Here is an 18,206-nt window from a genome sequence, read left to right as displayed (position 1 = left end):
TGACCTAGAGCTTGTCAGAGCCTTCCGTAAGAGGCCCAGGTAGAGGAGGGTCTTCTTGGAGTATTCATTCACTGATCTCTTGTGGGCCCCAGGACAAATGGAGAAGCCCCTCCACCATAGTAAAATCAAAAGAGAGCTTACGAGATTATGCCCATCCCCCAAATGGGAAATGCCCAGAAGATGCAGCCACCATATCCTGATAGTGTGTCTGAACAAGTTGTCTATGCTATGCTCAAGTGTGGAACTCAGCTCATCCAATGGGCCCTGTTTCTGTCTCTGCAACTCAGGATTGCAAAGGGGGAGTTAACCAGAGCTCCCCACACAAAGCTGCGCATGGGAACTGTAAAAGACTTCTGCTGCCCCACTAGATCTCTGGCCTAAATTATTTCCCTTCAAGAGTTCTTATAAAGCAGAGCAGACGAAGAGATGAATCATTTCAAGATGATAAAATGGCACCAAACCCATGATGGCAGGGGGAAAGATTTTCCCCTTAATCAGATGCAAAAACAGTAACATTTAACCATAATATAAGTAATCTGTTTATAACCACTCTGTACTCACACAGACACGCAGACACAAACACAGACAGACAGATAATAATAATAATAATAATAATAATAATAATAATAATTTTTAAAATTTTGAAAGAAGAAAAGGGGGTTAGATCTCATATGTACCCAAAGGAATGATCTCCAGGTATGGGAATCCAGGAATCTGGAATCTAAAACCAAACTGAAAGCCTATTTACTCTGAATTCTCAGAATTTGACCCAGACTTTTTTGTACACACTATAACAAAGGTCTGCTTGCATGTCAGTCTGCCCTGTGATTTTTTTTTTTCTAGGAAAATAGGTTCTTCCTTTCCCTCCTTTTTTTCCCCCCAGCTTCAGTATGGCTGCAGCATAGCAAATGCTTGTTGAAACAGTCCAGGAATCTCATTACATCACCCTAATTGAGGGTGAGTTAATCCTAACCCGAATGGGTTCAGTGAGTAAGGGCACTCTCTCCCTTTTTTTGAGGCAGCCCATTCCAAATCTGGCACACTGTAATTATTGCAAAAATCATCTTCATATTGAGAGTTAAGAATTCCTCCCTGTAATGCTCACTCCCGACCTGAGCCCCACCTTACAGAACATGTAAATGGAGGCGATTCTTGTCTCTAATACAATGACTTGACAATGTCACTTCCAATTATGTTCTTACATATGTACCCTGCCCTCTGCCCTCACCCCATCACAATTGAGACAAAGACGTTTACTCTTCCTTGGGTTAAATACCTATTCCCACAAGGCATTGTTCATTTAAAGAGGCTCTGGGTCTGCTGTGGCCCAGTGTTAACTTAGGGGTGCTGTCTACTGTCTCGTGCCCGTGGCCAGTGGCTTCTGTGATCAGGAAGCACGTTTCTGTCCATGAAGCATACATAGGCCTTCTTCTGAACCACACACAAACACAGCTCTGGTGGGCTGAAGCTTCCAAGATTTTCTCAGGGGGGTTGCTGTGTGTTCAGCCTCCCCTTCCATTACCAGCCTTACTGCTCAAAGACTGAAGAAACGAAAACTCAAGGTAAGCGGAGTGTTAGAGGGAAGGCAGAAGGGCCATGTGGATGTTTTGGGTGTTTGGTTATTTCACTAAAGCTTTATCTTGGTCCATTCATTTTCCTATGGTAGGCAGGGAGCATAGCTTTCTAATTTAACATTGCATCACTGCAGGTAGGACAGAACCTGTCACCTCACAGGCCCTTGGTGAACGTTTGTAAATGACAGATACAGTGAGTAGGCTGTTTCATGTCCAGACTACAGGAATACTGACTTTATGTTACTCACAATGAGTTCAGAAGCGCCTAAGTGATAGATCCTAATGGCAGAGAAATAAGGGGTTTTCAATAATGCCCTAAAATCAGGTTCGCAAGAGTGAGTGGGTTTTGGGAAATCATTTAAACTATCAGTAGATATTTTGAATATTGGGTTTCCTTACAAAATTTCTTTTTGAAGATACAATTCTTTGGCTAAGCCTGACTTTGTTTTATGGAGTAGTGATGTTGATTCAGGCAGCTTCCATGGTTCACATTAAGGTGATGGTGGGGAATTAAAAGCGATTCTCTTGCGCAGCAGAGATGCAGGCAGTTATCTGTTGAGTGCATGTTCCCAGGGACAGGGAACTAGCTCCATGCTGTCCTGCTGGCCCATGTCTCCATTGCCAGCAAAGTCATATAAGGCTCTTCTCCTTAATGAAGAAGAAAAGCATTTTTTTCTAAGCTCTGCTGGGGAGTCCTGGTGCACATGAACCAGTCAGGTCTCCTTTTTATTTTATTTTATTTTATTTTAAACAATTTCTTATTCCTTAGAACCAAGAAATCCCTTCTTCCATGTAGCTATCCCCAGACTACTTTGTGTTCTTGCTCTGCTTCAACTGTATTGTCTGCTTCCTTGCCTAAATCATTGCCTTTCTCAAGCCCACTTCATCCTGTATCAAGAGAGTACCATTTTCAGTTGCTAAAATAGCTGTGAAAAAGCACAGGATTGAAATCAGGAATGTAACATGGAGAGATGAGGCACTTCTGCAAGACTCTTTGATAAAGTAAATGAAAAAAAAAATCACATACCCATGTGGTGGTTTGAGTGAAAATGTTTCCCATAGACTCATAAAGAGTGGCACTATTAGGAGGTGTGGTCTTGTTGGAAGAGGTGTGGCCTTGTTGGAGGAGGTGTGGCCTTGTTAGAGGAGGTGTGGCCTTGTTAGAGGATGTGTATAACTGGGGGTAGGCTTTGAGGTTTAAGATGCTCAAGTCAGGCTTAGTGGCTTACTCTCTCTTCTTGCCCACTTCAGATCCAGATGTAGAACTCTCAGCCACCTCTCCAGCACCATGCCTGCCATGCTTCTTGCCATGACAATAATGGATTAAACCTCTGAACTGTAAGCCAGCCCCAATTAAATGTTTTTTCTTTATAAGAGTTGCCATGGTCATGGCGTTTCTTCACAGCAATGAAAACCCTAACCAAGACCCTAGAAAAGGAAAGAGACTTCCCTTTCTCTTGAGAACAGCTGAAGAGGTGGAATTATTAAACACCATTTTCCTCCACCTGCCCTCAGGGCCTCTATTGCTCTCTAATGGGGCTCCTGGTAAGGGAAGAGCACCTCACATCAGAGCACACACAGTAGCTCAGTGAATAAATGAAGCCTCCAATCCAGTCTCTCAAAACAAAAGAAAGCAATGGCTTCTCCAGATGTACCACAACCCTTTTATTTAGGGCAAGCCTTAATTTTCCAATTTTTGCACCTCCCCCAAGCATTGTGGTCTTGAAAGAGGCCAGCTAGAAGGATGCTAATTTGAGAGTTCCTTGCATCGCCTCAGCAGCCTCTGACAGGGTTTTGTTCCCAGTCAAAGCTACATCTTTTCAAATGGAAACTCAACGTTTCAGACAGAAATGACAACTTGGGCCTGAAGCACATGCTTCATGTGGCACCAGGGTAAATATTGAGTGATTTCACAGACTTTGTCCAAATTAAACATTGAAAAACCCCTGAGGCTTTAGTTTCCTGAAGTAAAGAAAAATCATTCTTCCAGCTTTCATTGGGAAATATCACACAAAATCCCATGTTTTTATCTTCCCGGATATGTGTACTATACACACTCAAAGGACCATTTTCATTTCTTTAAGGTTGGGGAGCTAGTCACTCAGAAAGTGATGACGTCAAGAATCCCAGCATTCACTCCAATCCCACACAACTATAGATAAGCTTCTTGTTTTACTCCCCAGTTCACGGTGATCTCTCATAGTGGTTGTTCACGTGGCCAATCAACATGCCAGAGAACCATCATTTGTTTTCACTTTCTGAAACTGTTTTCAGGAACACAGTGATCAGCATATGCTGACTTCTAGAAATATTAGCTGCAAACCTGGCAGCCAGCTTTGGCCTCCGTACCCATCCATATGCTTACTAGATCACAGGTACAAACGTACAAACGTTTAATTGCTGTTGCTCTCCTTTCCCATCGCAGTGTTTGAAAGCTGTTCCTTTATGTTGCCTTCCCAAGGACTAAGGGCTTCGGTCAAATTTTAATTGAAACATGACCCTGCCACTGCTTTGCTAAAATTAATTGAGATTAAGATTTATGAACATTCCTTGAGGTTTGAAAGAACTGTAATAGTTGCAATTTAAAACATTAGTCAGCATTTAGGAGTGCTGTCCAATTTCTAAAATGCACAGGAATTGTGCTACTTTGCTGCTGTTTGAACATGAGAATGGTGTGTGCATTTGAGCAAATCTGCACGGCATGATGAAGTCAGAGAACCTGAGGGAACCTGGAAAGATTGTCCTTCCCCAGCACTTAGCTTCAGGTCTTTTTAAGGCCACCCAAGAGAAATGAGATTTATTGTATTGTGAAAGCTCATTCCCAAGAGATGTTTTCCTTCCTTAAAAATAAATCATTTGTCAACCTTTATTGACAAGAAATATTTGTATAAAAATACCGTGATGAAATCCATTGTTTCATACAACAACAAAACTGTCAGAATGAGATAAAAAGATTTCATACACACATATATGTCCTTATTGCTGTATTTGTTTTGAAATGCCTTCACACTCATTAGGTAACTTCAAAAATCCCCTGGTAGTTCATGTGGCACTTACCGTTCCCATTTTATAGATGAAACACTGAGACACAGGCGTTACACAGTTGCCCTCAAACTTCATTAGAGAGATGAGTCACAGCTGGGAGTGAGAACACAGAGCCGAAACCTTCATTCCTGAGTGCTTTGTCAACCTCACATTCTTCCCGAATACATCCAAAATAAAAAAACAATCACATTTGAGTGGCCAAACAATGGTAATCAGATAGTCACAAACCACTGGCTACTGCCAAAGGACCTGGCCACCCTACAGAGCTGTGTCCCTCTGCATTTGGGCTTCCCTTGGTCTCCTTTCAGTAGGATGAAAAATGAATAGTGATTAATTGTCAACAAAACAAATGCCCTTTACTTCACATTCTTCTAACCAAAGTCACAAACAAGTGGCTCTCAAATATGCCCAGAGACAAAAAATTTAGTAAGCAACGCGAATGAATCTCTGCTCCTATCTGACTGGCTACATTGCTATTGTTCTCCTATCAGGTCTCCTTGGTGAGCTTTAATTAATATCAGAAACAGCACAGGAAACATCCTTAATTATTCCTCTTGTGTTCAGAGTAAATGTAGTCCACTCAGGGCAAAGTAAACGGCAAGTCTTTGAACTTGAGCGTTATCTTTGTCCTTTGGCTTACAAGGACTCTGTGTTATCAGACATGATAATTTGTTCTCTGTGATACCCTCACTGAAATTAATTTTGTTGTAGTCTAGATACATTTCCTCTTGCTGATACTTTCTCTTGGCAAGGTCTTATCTGGGCAGTTAGCACAGCAGCCCTGTCTGGCTCTGTCTGCTGAGGCTCAATAGCTGCAGGGGCAACAACGTTGTTGTTTTAAACAAAGATGTTTACTTTGTTATTAATGTAAAATTCAATTCATTTCCTCCTTTTAATCTTCTCATAGCAGACAGAAACCCCACCCTCCTTTCTTCTTCTTGTCTGAGATGATGGTCCGGGACTTCATTGCTAAGTTTCCTTGGAAACATCCTCTCAGATTCTTCCAAATACACTGTCATCACAAGGGAGGAGCCATTTTCAGACTCTGCTTGCTGCACCCTGGCTTAAACTCTCTACCAACCAGAGCTAAAAATGGCCTTTGTCCCTTTTTCTCTTTTTCTTTTTCATGGTGTGTGTGTGTGTGTGTGTGTGTGTGTGTGTGTGTGTGTGTGTTGTATACCTGTGTTCATATATGGGTATTGATATCAGGTTATTGTCCACAGTTGCTTCTCTCCCTTATTTTTGAGACAGGCTTTCTCACTGAACCCAGGGCTCAGTATTCCAGCTGCAGTGGCTGGCCAAGAGCCCCCAAAATCCTCCTGGTTTCTGCTCCCTAAGTGCTGAGGTTAAAGATACTCAGGTCCTCGTGCTTGCTGACAGGTGCCTTGCCAGGGAGTCATCTTTCCATCTTTTCAGTTTCATTTTCAAATATTAAAGTTGCATAACACTTAGTGAAAAAAAAATCCTACAATTAAAATAATACAGCCGGGCGTGGTGGTGCACGCCTTTAATCCCAGCACTTGGGAGGCAGAGGCAGGCGGATTTCTGAATTCGAGGCCAGCCTGGNCTACAAAGTGAGTTCCAGGACAGCCAGGGCTATACAGAGAAACTCTGTCTCGAAAAACCAAAATAAATAAATAAATAAATAAATAATAATAATAATACACATCCCCACATCACTGCGGCTTAGTACATGCTCTGTATTGCAATGTGATTTTTGTTCCAAGGGGGGATTGGTATGTGGACAACAGACTTTATGCAAATGAACTCGTAGTGACTATTCTACAGTTAACTTTAAAATTGTCTATTTAGTCTTTGAGAAGTTCATATATGCATGTAATGTTTTGATCATATTCACTACCCGTCCCTTCTTCCCAACACTTCTCCACCTTCCGTATCATTGTATTTTATTTTTAATACTCCACCAAGTGTTATTAGGTATGCTTGCATGAGCATGAATGTGGGATTATTTATTAATTCATGGGCAACAGGTTACACCCCTCAAGAAAAATTACTTTCCCCATTCACCAGAAGCCATCAGTAGCTTCTCAGCCAGGGCGGAGCCTCACATGACCCTCCTCTACCAATCCTGTGGAGCTATGGAGGTCTTGTACTGGGAACTGCAGTTTCCCTGAGCTCAAGTGGGCAACAGCAATGCCCTGGCCAGAAAACAATGTTTCAGTGCACTCTGTCCATCCTCTGGCTCTTACATCCTTTCTGCTGCCTCACTGGGGACATTTTTGGAAGAGTGTATGTGTGCATGCAGAAGCACATGTGTATGGAAGCCAGAGGATGACCTCAGGTGTTGGTGGCCAGGCACTGTGTACTTCAGGAAGTCTCACTGGCTTGCAACTCACAAAGTGACTTAAGCTAGCAGGCCAGTGAATCCTACAGGTCCACATGCCTCTTCCTCCTCAGCACAGGGATTCACAGCTACAAGGGTGACCAGCATTTTAATTGCGGGTTCCAGGTATCAAACGCGGATCTTCATTCTTAATAAGACAAGAACTTTACCAACTAAGTGATCTCCCTGACCTTTCCTCCAATATGTTAAAAGTTTAATTAGTGTTTTTCTATTTGCTCAATGGAAAATTTGGTGTTTTTCCAAATTTCCATGACTCTTTGAGGACAAGAGAGGTGTTTCAGCTTTGGGAGTTTTGTCTAAATAAAAAAACTATGTTTTATAGGAACTTACTATGCATAGTCTGAAGGTATTTTATGCTATGCTTAAAGCAATTTGGTGCACGAAACACAGGCACAGGAAGGAAGGGCATCTCTGGCTGTTCACTGTGTGGGTAGTCTGTGGCATTACCATTGTTCCTGACACATCCTCTGAAGATCAGCAATGGTGTTCTTATGCTTACACACACACACACACACACACACACACACACACACGAGTACTTCACAGAGAAGAAAATTTGGAGTACCTCTGCTTTCCACACATCATAAGGGCTTTGTAGCAGCAAAAAAACAGTGCAGCCTCAGTCTCTACCTATGAAGCTGCATTGCATGTTCATTGAAAGTCTAGGTCATGGAGATCACTCAGAAGGTAGAAGATGCTTGCCATGCATCCCTGACACCCTGATTTCCACCCCCAGCAGTCTTATGGTGTCAGAAAATAAGTGACTTCTGCAAATTTCCCTATGCCCTCAACATAAAAACCACTAGTCACACATGCCCAGACCCCCCACATGTATGTACAAACATATATATAAGAGTGTCTGAACAAATACATATGAGTGTACACACACAAGTACACACGCACATACAGAAGCACACACACAATTGCATACACACACTTAAAATGCTCACTGTTGACTGTACCCATACTTTCAGCTGAGAGACAATGAAGGGCTTCCCTAGACCTGAAGAGACATCCTACTATATGACATTCTTTGTTTTATTTTTTTTTACATATTTTAAATTTTTTTATTTATGTATATGTGTGCCTACATGAATGTTGGTGCACCAAATATGTGTGCAGTGCCCATGAAGTTCAGAAAAGGGCATCAGAACTCCCTTGGGACTTGAGTTACACATAGTTGTAAGCTGCCTGCTTTGTGTTCTCAGAGTCTAACTAGATCCTTGTTAGGGTAGCAGGAGCTCTTACCATTGGAACCATCTCTCCATCCCTCACCATAAGCCTGTTGGTTTGCTCATTGACAATGGTTTTTGCTTTGTTTTGTTTTGTTTTTTCGTCTGAGACATCTTTCTGATTTTACAGGCTCACAGGATGGTTATTCAAGCATACTCTCCCTTTGGTACTGCTAGTACACACCTCCCCCATGTGGTTTAGAGACACTTTCCTGTCATGTTAATAAGGCCACCTTCATTGTCACATGATCACTTTGATTTAGAATCAGCTGGTTCACTACCAGTCACTAAACAGGCAGACATAGCTTCATTAGTGATGTCACAGCTTCTTTGCTATTTTCACTTATCCACCTACTGAAGACTATTTTATTTGTGTAAATTTTTTTTTGTAGATGTAATGACACAAGACATCATTTTTACCCCTCAACTGAGATGGAATCTTTCAAACTCACCATCACTGAACATGGCTATAGGACGGAGATTGTGAGAGCAGGGTCAGAGTTGACCATGGATGGCTTCAGTCGTTGTGATCCAAATAAGGACAACAGCATCCAGGACATCCACCCTAAACGCGACACTCTGTCCTTCTGTTTCTTCAAGATGGTTATGGTGGCTATTTCAAAACATTCTGTAAGATGTTTCACACTTACATCACTGTCTAGTATATCCAAAAGCTGGACTTCCTGTGCTATCTTCTTCCTGACCTTCTACCCATTCCTGTCATTGTTACTCCAGACCCTTTATACACGCTCAACTCCATCATTTTAATGCAGAACAGAGGATAACTGAGCAAACAATTAAGCAAATTGGACAGCAATGCACAGGGGTCCACCCCCCCCCATGGGGCATCGTATGAAATCCCCTGTTGTCATGTCCTTATACTGCAAAGCAATCATATCAATCAACACTTCTACAAACAGCAAATTAAGATACTAGTTGTTCCATATTTTAGCTAAAATTCCTTCCCTGGGGGAGATGTAATCAGGGTCTACCCTGGGTCCCAACAACAAAGACAAGATTCTGTCTCTTTTTACATTTGTATATATTTTAGACAGTTTCTATAGTAGACAATTCCACATAGTGATTTCAAAAGGCCTTTAGTATCCGTTTACATTCTAATGCAGTTGAATTTATTAATATGATTTTTGTGGTAATGTTTTTTATTACTTCTAAGATCTTTTCCCAACTTCAAGTACTCCAGACTGTTTCGTGTACAGAGAAGTTTCCTGGATTTAACTTTTCAATTTGTATTGCTTTATCCTATTTGGAGTTCTTTTGAAGTATGAGTCTTATTTTCTTTTTAAAACATCAATATAAAATATTTTAGCACCATTTATTGGAAGTCTCTGTTTGAATAGTCTTGCTTTCAACCCAGACCCTTAGGTTGATTGATCCTTTGTTTTTGAATATGTACATTCCTAGTAGCTCTTTGGCAGATGGTGGTCATGGGTCTACTGCAAATTGCTTTGTCTGTATCCTTGGAGAACTCTGGAACTATTGAGGAATTTACATTGCTTCAGGGTGACCCTTACAAATGATTGAAGGTGCCAATTTGTGAAGTCACACATCCCTGCTTTTTGAGGACAACACTGAAGTATAATTTACTTTTATTGCACCCACGGGGCCACAGACTTTGCTTCATGCATGAGTTGACAACTTGAGGTTTATCCCTGGGAAACTCAGCTGAAGGCATTGTCCTTTCCCCATTGATCTTCTGTGGCAACTCATGTCTGACACCAAGGTCCCATGTATATATATCACCTTGTATGGGAGCTTTATTCTCTATATGTGTTTATTAATTTATATACCTAACACATGAAAAACATCTCATTATGAAGTTGTAATCATTCTGTGAGAATGTTTTTATCTAGTAGGACATCGCTTTACATGGATTTTTCTTTTCCAGCCATTTAGATGTTTGATAACATGACCTGTCTTTTATCAAAACAATTTATTATGTAGGAGCTGGAGAGATAGCTCAGAAGCTAAGAGCACTGGTTGCTTTTCTAGAGAACCTGGATTTGATTCCCAGCACCTGCATGGTAGCTTGCAACTGTCTATAGCTCTAGTTCCAGGAAATCTGATGCCCTCTTCTGGCCAGTATAAACTATGATTGCCTTGTCAAGGTTTGAGAATGAAACATGACAATTTTGCTTTTCTGTATAAATAAAGTTTGGTAGAATTAATGTCTTGGCAATACAAAATAACCTTTTACCTTATATTTCTGAGTATTTCTCCATAGTTTACATTTTCTTTAATGGACAGGGTTCACATGCTTCTCATTTCTTGTTTAACATCATATTTTACCCTGTCCCACCCAAAGAAAAGGAAAGAAAAGAAAAGAAATTTGACAAATTACACATTGTTGCATAATTTCTCCAAGTAGGATATGGTTTCAAACAGCGTAGTACTTAGTACAAAGTGGGAACACTTTATGCTTCCAGGTAACACTATGGAAAAGGCTATAAATTGTTTTCTTTTATCAAAAGAGCACTTTGGTAATTTAGTCTGGAGTTGGCCAAGAGGCATTTTTTTAAAAAATTATAAACGTTCATCTTGTTGCAAGCACATTTCTTGGGATGAACTCAACAATGTGTAACCACCTAGACAAATGACCAGTGGCAGCATGTTCAGACCACACAGGGACCAAGAAAATTCTGGGGTCTGCCAATTTCACAGAGTGGCGAATTTGTTGTGAAATTTTGAGAGTTGTTATAACTCCAAAGATCTTCTGAACCAGGCTGGCAGAATTGAGAGTCACAGGCTAAGAGTATATTGCATGATATTAGTAGCAGTTATAGGACTGAGGGGTGGTGGGGGACACAGAAGGGGTTAGCCCACAATTTGAAAGTGGCTCAGAGGAACCAAAACACTTTCTAAAAACTGTGCAGACCGATGATTAATGCTCACCACATTTCACTCCGACGTTCACAGAGCTGTCCAAATGTTTCAACACCTGCTTCACATGAGGGGAAATACCCTTGTAAACAGGAGTGAGTCACTACCTAAGGCCTGTGAGCAAGGGACTCTTGGGTATATGTACATTTTCTCCAGGTCTCCTTTGATGGACACTGACTGAAAATAGGGCATAACCTTCTTTGCCCTGGTAATGTTTGCTGGAAAAGGGGAAACTCTAGAGAGGAAAAAGCCCTGGACACATTGATACACCTAAGCACATAAATAAAGCCATCCCTTTTGTATTTATATAGGTGGGAGACATGATAATTACATTTCCAAATGGTTTTTTAAAACTCCATAAATGTGTACTTAAAAAGTCATAGCAATGAACGGAGACTGGATGGCTCATTAGTCATGAGGTAAAGAAGCATTCCCTTTGGATCACCTAGTCCAAGAAAGATGAGGCCAGACACAATTTGGTTGAGCAGCACAAAAAGTCTCCTTTGTGGATGGATACATGAGACCAAAAACCAATATTGCAGCTTTCAGAAGAATTATTCATTCACTCATACCTTCAGCCAATGTTTATTGAGTCTCTCTCATGTCCAGGGTACATTAGTAGGATAAAAGATTTGAAGAGTACAAGGAACAGAGCATTGCCAGACCTCAAAAAGCCCATCAGACATAGGAGGAAAGACAGGTGATTTGGAGTCATGGGGCAATAAATGGCATGAATGCCACCATGGAGAATTAATAAATGGTTGTACAAGAAGAGAAAGAAAGCATAAACTGTACTGTTAGAAATGGCCTGCCCACTGTCCTATGAAAGATAACAAAGCTGAGCCCACAGAAATGGAGAGTAAAATTGTAGGTGGGTACTGGCGGCCAGAGGAAGGGGCATAAATGAGCACCAGATTACAGATGGATAGGAGCAGGAACCAGTATGAGTATGGCTAATGTACCATCTATTTCAAAATGCTGATAGGAAGAAATCTGAATGTTTCTCCATAAAGAAATGACAGATGTTTGAGGAGATGTTTAAGTTAGCTTAAATATTATTCAGTTTTGGAACATTATATTGGCTCCCTCTGATATGCATTTTAAAACATTTTTATTTATTTTTAAAGAAATTCATACACATATAAATGTATTTTCATGGTGTACATCCCCCAACTTCCCCTTCCAACTCCTCCAACATATCCCTCTCCCAAGATCATGTATTTTTCTTCTGTTTTGGTTTTTATAGCCCACTGAGTCCAACAAGTGCTTTTGGTATGTGCCTGGAGTTAAGTCATGAGCAATTATGAGTGACCACATCCCCAAAGAAAAAAAACAAGTCTCTTTCAACCAGTAGCCATTAACTGTTAAAAGCTCCCTAGCTAAGTGGGCATGCGGGTAATGCTCTCCCCCACCTTCACCCCTTGATACCTGAGGAAGTCGGAAGAGCTGGTTCTTACGAGAGTGGGAGAACTAGCCATGCCTCTCACTGGTTGTAGCACACGGAAGACCAGGCCCTGTACCTCACCTGGGCACAAAGGCGTGGGTGAGCTAGCCTCGAGGGCGTGAGAACAGGAGAGCTAGCCCAGCCCTTCACTAGCTGCAGCACTTGGGAGAGTGGGCGGCACAGTGGAGCCAGCTCTGAAGATGTGGGAGCAAGTGAGCCGGCCTGAGAGCATGAGAGCAAGATGGCTGACCCTGCCTCCTGCTGATAGCAGGGTTGTGTGGCCTAGCTGGAGCAGGGCTGAAGGGTTCACCCTGGTAGTATAAATACAGTAGAGTTGGGGGACTGATCCACTCAGCTACTACCCAAGCCCAATCTAGGGCTTTGAGTTGGTCCACCCCAAAATCTATGCTATCTGTGAACAATTGGGCGGGTCAGTTCTGCTGGTTCAAAGCTTCAGGATCTCCATGACTCAAGGCAACAATGGGATAACCGGAAGGAATCCTTTTGAAGATCCAATACTGATGCTGTCACAGAAGTCTCAAATTAGACAAATGACTTCATTCACAAATGAAGATGTGTGGACAGAGGGGTATACTATGAGACACACTGTGACATACTACACAAGGGGGTGGGGGAGAGGAGTGGGACTGGGGTGGTGCATGATATGAAACTCACAAAGAATCATGAAGAAACAAAACAAAACAAGCCACTCAGCAAGGTGTAGGGACTCAGGAGTCTCGCCCCAATCTATGCTGGACTTTTGGCTGTTTTGATATCAAAAAATGTACAATTTATATATTTAATGTATCCACTAAAATAAAATTGAAAATGAAAAAAAAAGCCATAGAATTAAATAACTAAATGATTTGTCCACAAAACTCCATTCTGTCTGAAATCATAGGAGATGGCCTGTCTTTTATCAAAATGATTTATTATGCAGGAGTTGGAGTGGACCCAGCCACTAGGGGTGCTGGTTGCTCTTCTAGAGAACCTGGATTCAAACCCCAGCACCTGCGCAGTGGCTAGCGACTGTCTATAGCCCCAGTTCCAAAGAGTCTGACGCCCTCTTCTGGCTTGCATGGGCACTGCATGCAGATATTGCACAGATTTACATGTTGGCATGATACCTCATCCACATAAAATAAATAAATTTTCAAGTTTAAAAACCCACAACAGTACAGTCGGAAGAATAATGCTTGTCTTTAAATGTTGTCAAGAGTGTGGTTTTCAGGGTTTGGTTTTAGTGTTTGTGTTGATGTTAAATCTGTACAGAGCCCTTTCTTGCATGGTTTAAATTCCTAACTCATGTTGTCCAACTCATGTAAAGAAGTACAATTTTTAAGTTGTCTGTTGTACCTTAGTATGTAGTAATAGCAGGAGTCCATGTCTCCTGGTCCAGATGCTCTGTTATAGTCATACCTCCACGTGCTCTGAGCAATGTAGTGGTGTTTTCTAGGATTTCCTAGACATCCAGTCCTAAGCTTCATTGTATTATTTACCTTAGTGTGTGTGTGTGTGTATGTGTGTGTGTGTGTGTGTGAGAGAGAGAGAGAGAGACAGACAGACAGACAGACAGACAGACAGAGACAGAGAGACTGAGAGAGAATGTCATAGTGTATGTGTGGATGTCAGAAGGCAACTTGGGGGAGTGAGACTTGGTAGCACATGCCTTTCCCTACTGAGCCCCCTCACTGCCCCTTTACACCTTTTTCTGAGACGGGGTCTCTCTGTGTATCCTTGGCTATCCTGGAACACACTCTGTTGACCAGACAGGCCTCCACCTCAGCAATCTGCCTGCCTCTGCCTCCTGAGTGCTGGGATTAAAGGTGTGTACCACCACAGCCTGACTTCATTTTACATTTTAAATTCACAGTTCCTTAAGAAACGTAGGACATCCAATTCACATCTCAGCCCAGCGAGATTCTCTCCTCCCTGCCACATAGTTCCCTTCCTCCACCCTAGCCCAACCCCCAGTTCCCTCAATAACTCACATGCGGAGTGTACTTACTAGGATGGACGTGCCAACCTTATGAGCAGTTTGTTTCTTTGATTGCTGAGCACAAAGCTTACTGCCCTCTTTTTGTTTAAAGGCAAATTTGGAGTCATCTGTTTACTGATAGGTTGAGGCTTAGCCACAGACAAGTTTGCTGTGTCCAATCCTGACTCAAACAACGAAGAGAGAGCAAATGAAAAGTCACCTTACAATGAGATTCAGACTCAAGCTAATAAACAGTGCCATTACCCTCCTTAGAAAGATGTGTGCAAATGTGTTCAGAGTGCACAAACTGGTCTCACATCTCAAGAATACTTTCCAGTTCTTGTAGAGTGAATACCAAGCTCTCATTGAATTTATCTTTAAAAAACCAGAGGGGGGGGAGAGAGAGAGAGAGAGAGAGAGAGAGAGAGAGAGAGAGAGAGAGAGAGAGAGAGAGAGAGAGAGAGAGAGAGAGAGAAAGAGAGAGAGAGTTAGAGTTTATTCCAGCGTGTCTTCAGAAAACATCAACAGATTCCAGGTCTCACTAATTCCATGGGAAAATGCTCAGGGCAAAACCATTAAGTCTCACAGGACAGCAAAGCACACTGAGAAAGTGCCAAAGGACCCCATAGGGAAGGAGGCGGTATTGAGTTCAGTATCCCAGGCTTCCACTAAGCAATTTACTGAGACCCTCACATGTACACAGCTTGCTCTGACCTAAAGATGTGGTCTGGATCTAGTGCAATAGGTAGGTCCAGTTTTGTGCATTAGTGATGGCAGTTGTCAGGGTTGGTTTACTACTGGGAGTGTGGACCAAGAAGTGGGGTGTGCTTAGAGATTTAGAACAATAAGCAAGTCCAGGATGAGTGTGCTGTGGGAGGGCCAGTGGCATCAAATAGGCCTTAGAACTGATATGAAGGTTACTGGACTTTATCAAAGAGTCACGAGATTCTTATGTGATAGACAACTTGGATGGAGGATCTTTGGGGATTCCATGAGGAGAAGCAACATACAGTTTTTCAGTAACATCTTCAAGAAGCAAATTGACTTGATGTCACCAGGTCCTTAGCCTGTACCACTTGTACATACTAGTCTCCAGAAGGAACCAAGTGACTGAATACATGATGGTAAAGAGTTTTCTTTAGCACCCTTCCCAACAAAGAGACCAAGACTGGGTGAGACCCTGTTGATGCTTCCATCTTACCTCACCCCTCTCATTATGCCTCGTGACAAAGAGTGATACAGGCAAACTCTAGAGAGTATCCATAGAAAAGACTTCTCTGATAGAAGGGGAGGAATTCCATTATTGATAGACTTGAGTTTTGAGAGCCTACAGTTGTGGAAGATATACTTTGCTGCAGCCTGTTCCACATGTAACTTGAGGACATTGGAAACATCGAGGAGTTTTGAATGTAGCAACCTTTTACTGCATATATGACCTTGATAAAAAGATTAGAATAGCTTGAAATCATTCTAAGCAAAGTGTCCAGTTGGATTTACTCGTTGGCTAAGCAACACATCACTGCAAAGAAAAAGAAGTCAGAGTGCTAGCTATGCAGTATGGGAGATTTCAGTATGACATAGGCTTTTTAGATCTCTTTCATTTACTTGTAAGAGTTTTGTTTATAAACATTCAGAGCAGTTGGTACAAACAAGGATTCAGCTTCTCTTCGCCTCTCAAATGCCTTCCTTTCTGCCATTTGCAAAAGATATGTTACTTTCTTATGAAAAGGATGAGAATCAACAATAAAGGTGCAAACATGATTGGATGGACTGGAAAGATTTCTTTGGACAATGATTTGTAAGAAGTATAACAAATTCTCATTGAGTAAATTAGTTGGATTCATTGTGGTTTCTCTGTACATGCCCAGAGCACACTTAACAGTAAGCATTCACCCTCAGTAGACTCCCACACTCCCGCTCCATTGGCTTTTTTTCTGAATACTTAACGCGCACTGCTATATTTTCAAGTTGATGTGTTTTAGCTTCCATGTATGCAGGAAAATGTGATGCTTCTTTCCCCAAGTCTGCCTCATTTTGCTTTACATAATGATGTATCTAGTTCTATCCATTTTTGTGCATACAACTTGATTTGCTTACTTACAGCTGAACTGCATTTGATTGTTTACATTCCACATTCTCTTTACCCACTCATCTATTGATAAGCAAACACCTAGGCCAATTCCATAGCTTTAGCCATTGCAGTAAATACAAGGCTTGCACATATCTAGATGATTATATGAATTCCCAAGAACAAGCTCTGGAATCTTGCAGCTATGGCACACTGTGCTCTATATTTAGTTTTTGAGTGGCATCCATATTGTTTTCTATAGTGATTATGCTATCATGATCTCACCAGTGGCAGATGGGTTATTTTTTTCTCCACATCCATGCACACATTTGATATTTCTTTTGTTTTGATAATAACATTTGTCCCTGTGGGCTCTGATGGCCTCTCATTAGAGAGTTCTGACTTCCAGTTTACATTTCTGGTGGTTAATCAGATGGGGCATTTCCTTCATACAGCTGTTGACTGTCCATGTTTCTCTTGAGATGTGTCTATCGTAGTCACAAGCCCTTCAACTCTGTTGATCGTTTCTTTGGCTGTGTGGAGTTCTCTCTGTCTGACACAATGCTCTTTGTCATTGTTTGCTTCTGTTTCTGTATGTCTGAAGTCCTATTGGGAAAATAATGGTCTTTACCAATATGGACCTGTTGCCCCAGTAGAACTTTGCTCCATTTAGAGCTGATTTGCATACATGATGAGAGAGAAAGATCAGCTTTTTAGGTATCAGTATCTAGTTTTGCTATCTATCTCAATGCTCATGTTGAGAGTCAGTAGGCTCTAGTCACATGGTTTACTTCTGGGCACTTTTTTCCGCTTTATGGATCTAGGTATGGGTCTATTTTTCCCATGCTATTTTTGTTACTCTCTCTCTCTCTCTCTGTCTCTGTCTCTCTCTGTCTCTGTCTCTGTCTCTCTCTCTATGTATATATATATATATATATATATATATGCACATATACATAGTATATGTATATATGAATTATGGATTGTGAATGGGGCTTCTTGTATAATTTTTATTTGTTATTAGATACTGATTATTGTATGCTGACTTTATATGCTGCTACTTTTCCATAACCATTTATCAGATCTAATAGTCTTCTGGTGGAGTCATGCAATTTTTATGTATATGGAATCATATTCCCTGCAAACAGAGACAATTTGACTTCTCTTACCATTTATATGGGGTTTCCTTCTTCCCCTCTCCTTCCGAATCTCTCTGGATAATATTTCTCTTTTTTTTTTTTTCCTGAAGAAAACTGGTGAATATCACCACCCTTGTCGTGTCCCTGACCACAGAAGATATGCCTTGTTTTACTTTATCCGGTGTAATTTGGCCATGGTCCTGCCACATTGCCTTTGAGACACAATTCTATTATACCTAATCAGGTGAGGGATTTGGAGTGTTTTACTGCCTCCAACGGGGATTCTACATTTACTGAGATGGCTCTATCACTTTCACCTTTCCTTTTATTGACAGGATGTGCTCCGGCTCTTGCTCTCTGGAGATCGCATCGTGCTTGCTTGCCTTCCCTGGAATGAAAGCGAGTAGATCATGGTTATGGGCATTTGATGTATCACTGAGTTCTGTTTGCCCGTATTTACCCT

This window comes from Mus pahari, chromosome 8 (assembly GCF_900095145.1).
Source record: "Mus pahari chromosome 8, PAHARI_EIJ_v1.1, whole genome shotgun sequence".
In the NCBI taxonomy this organism is placed as follows: Eukaryota; Metazoa; Chordata; class Mammalia; order Rodentia; family Muridae; genus Mus; species Mus pahari.
The sequence above is the reverse complement of the archived record's forward strand: the minus strand, read 5'-3'. Positions refer to the sequence as shown.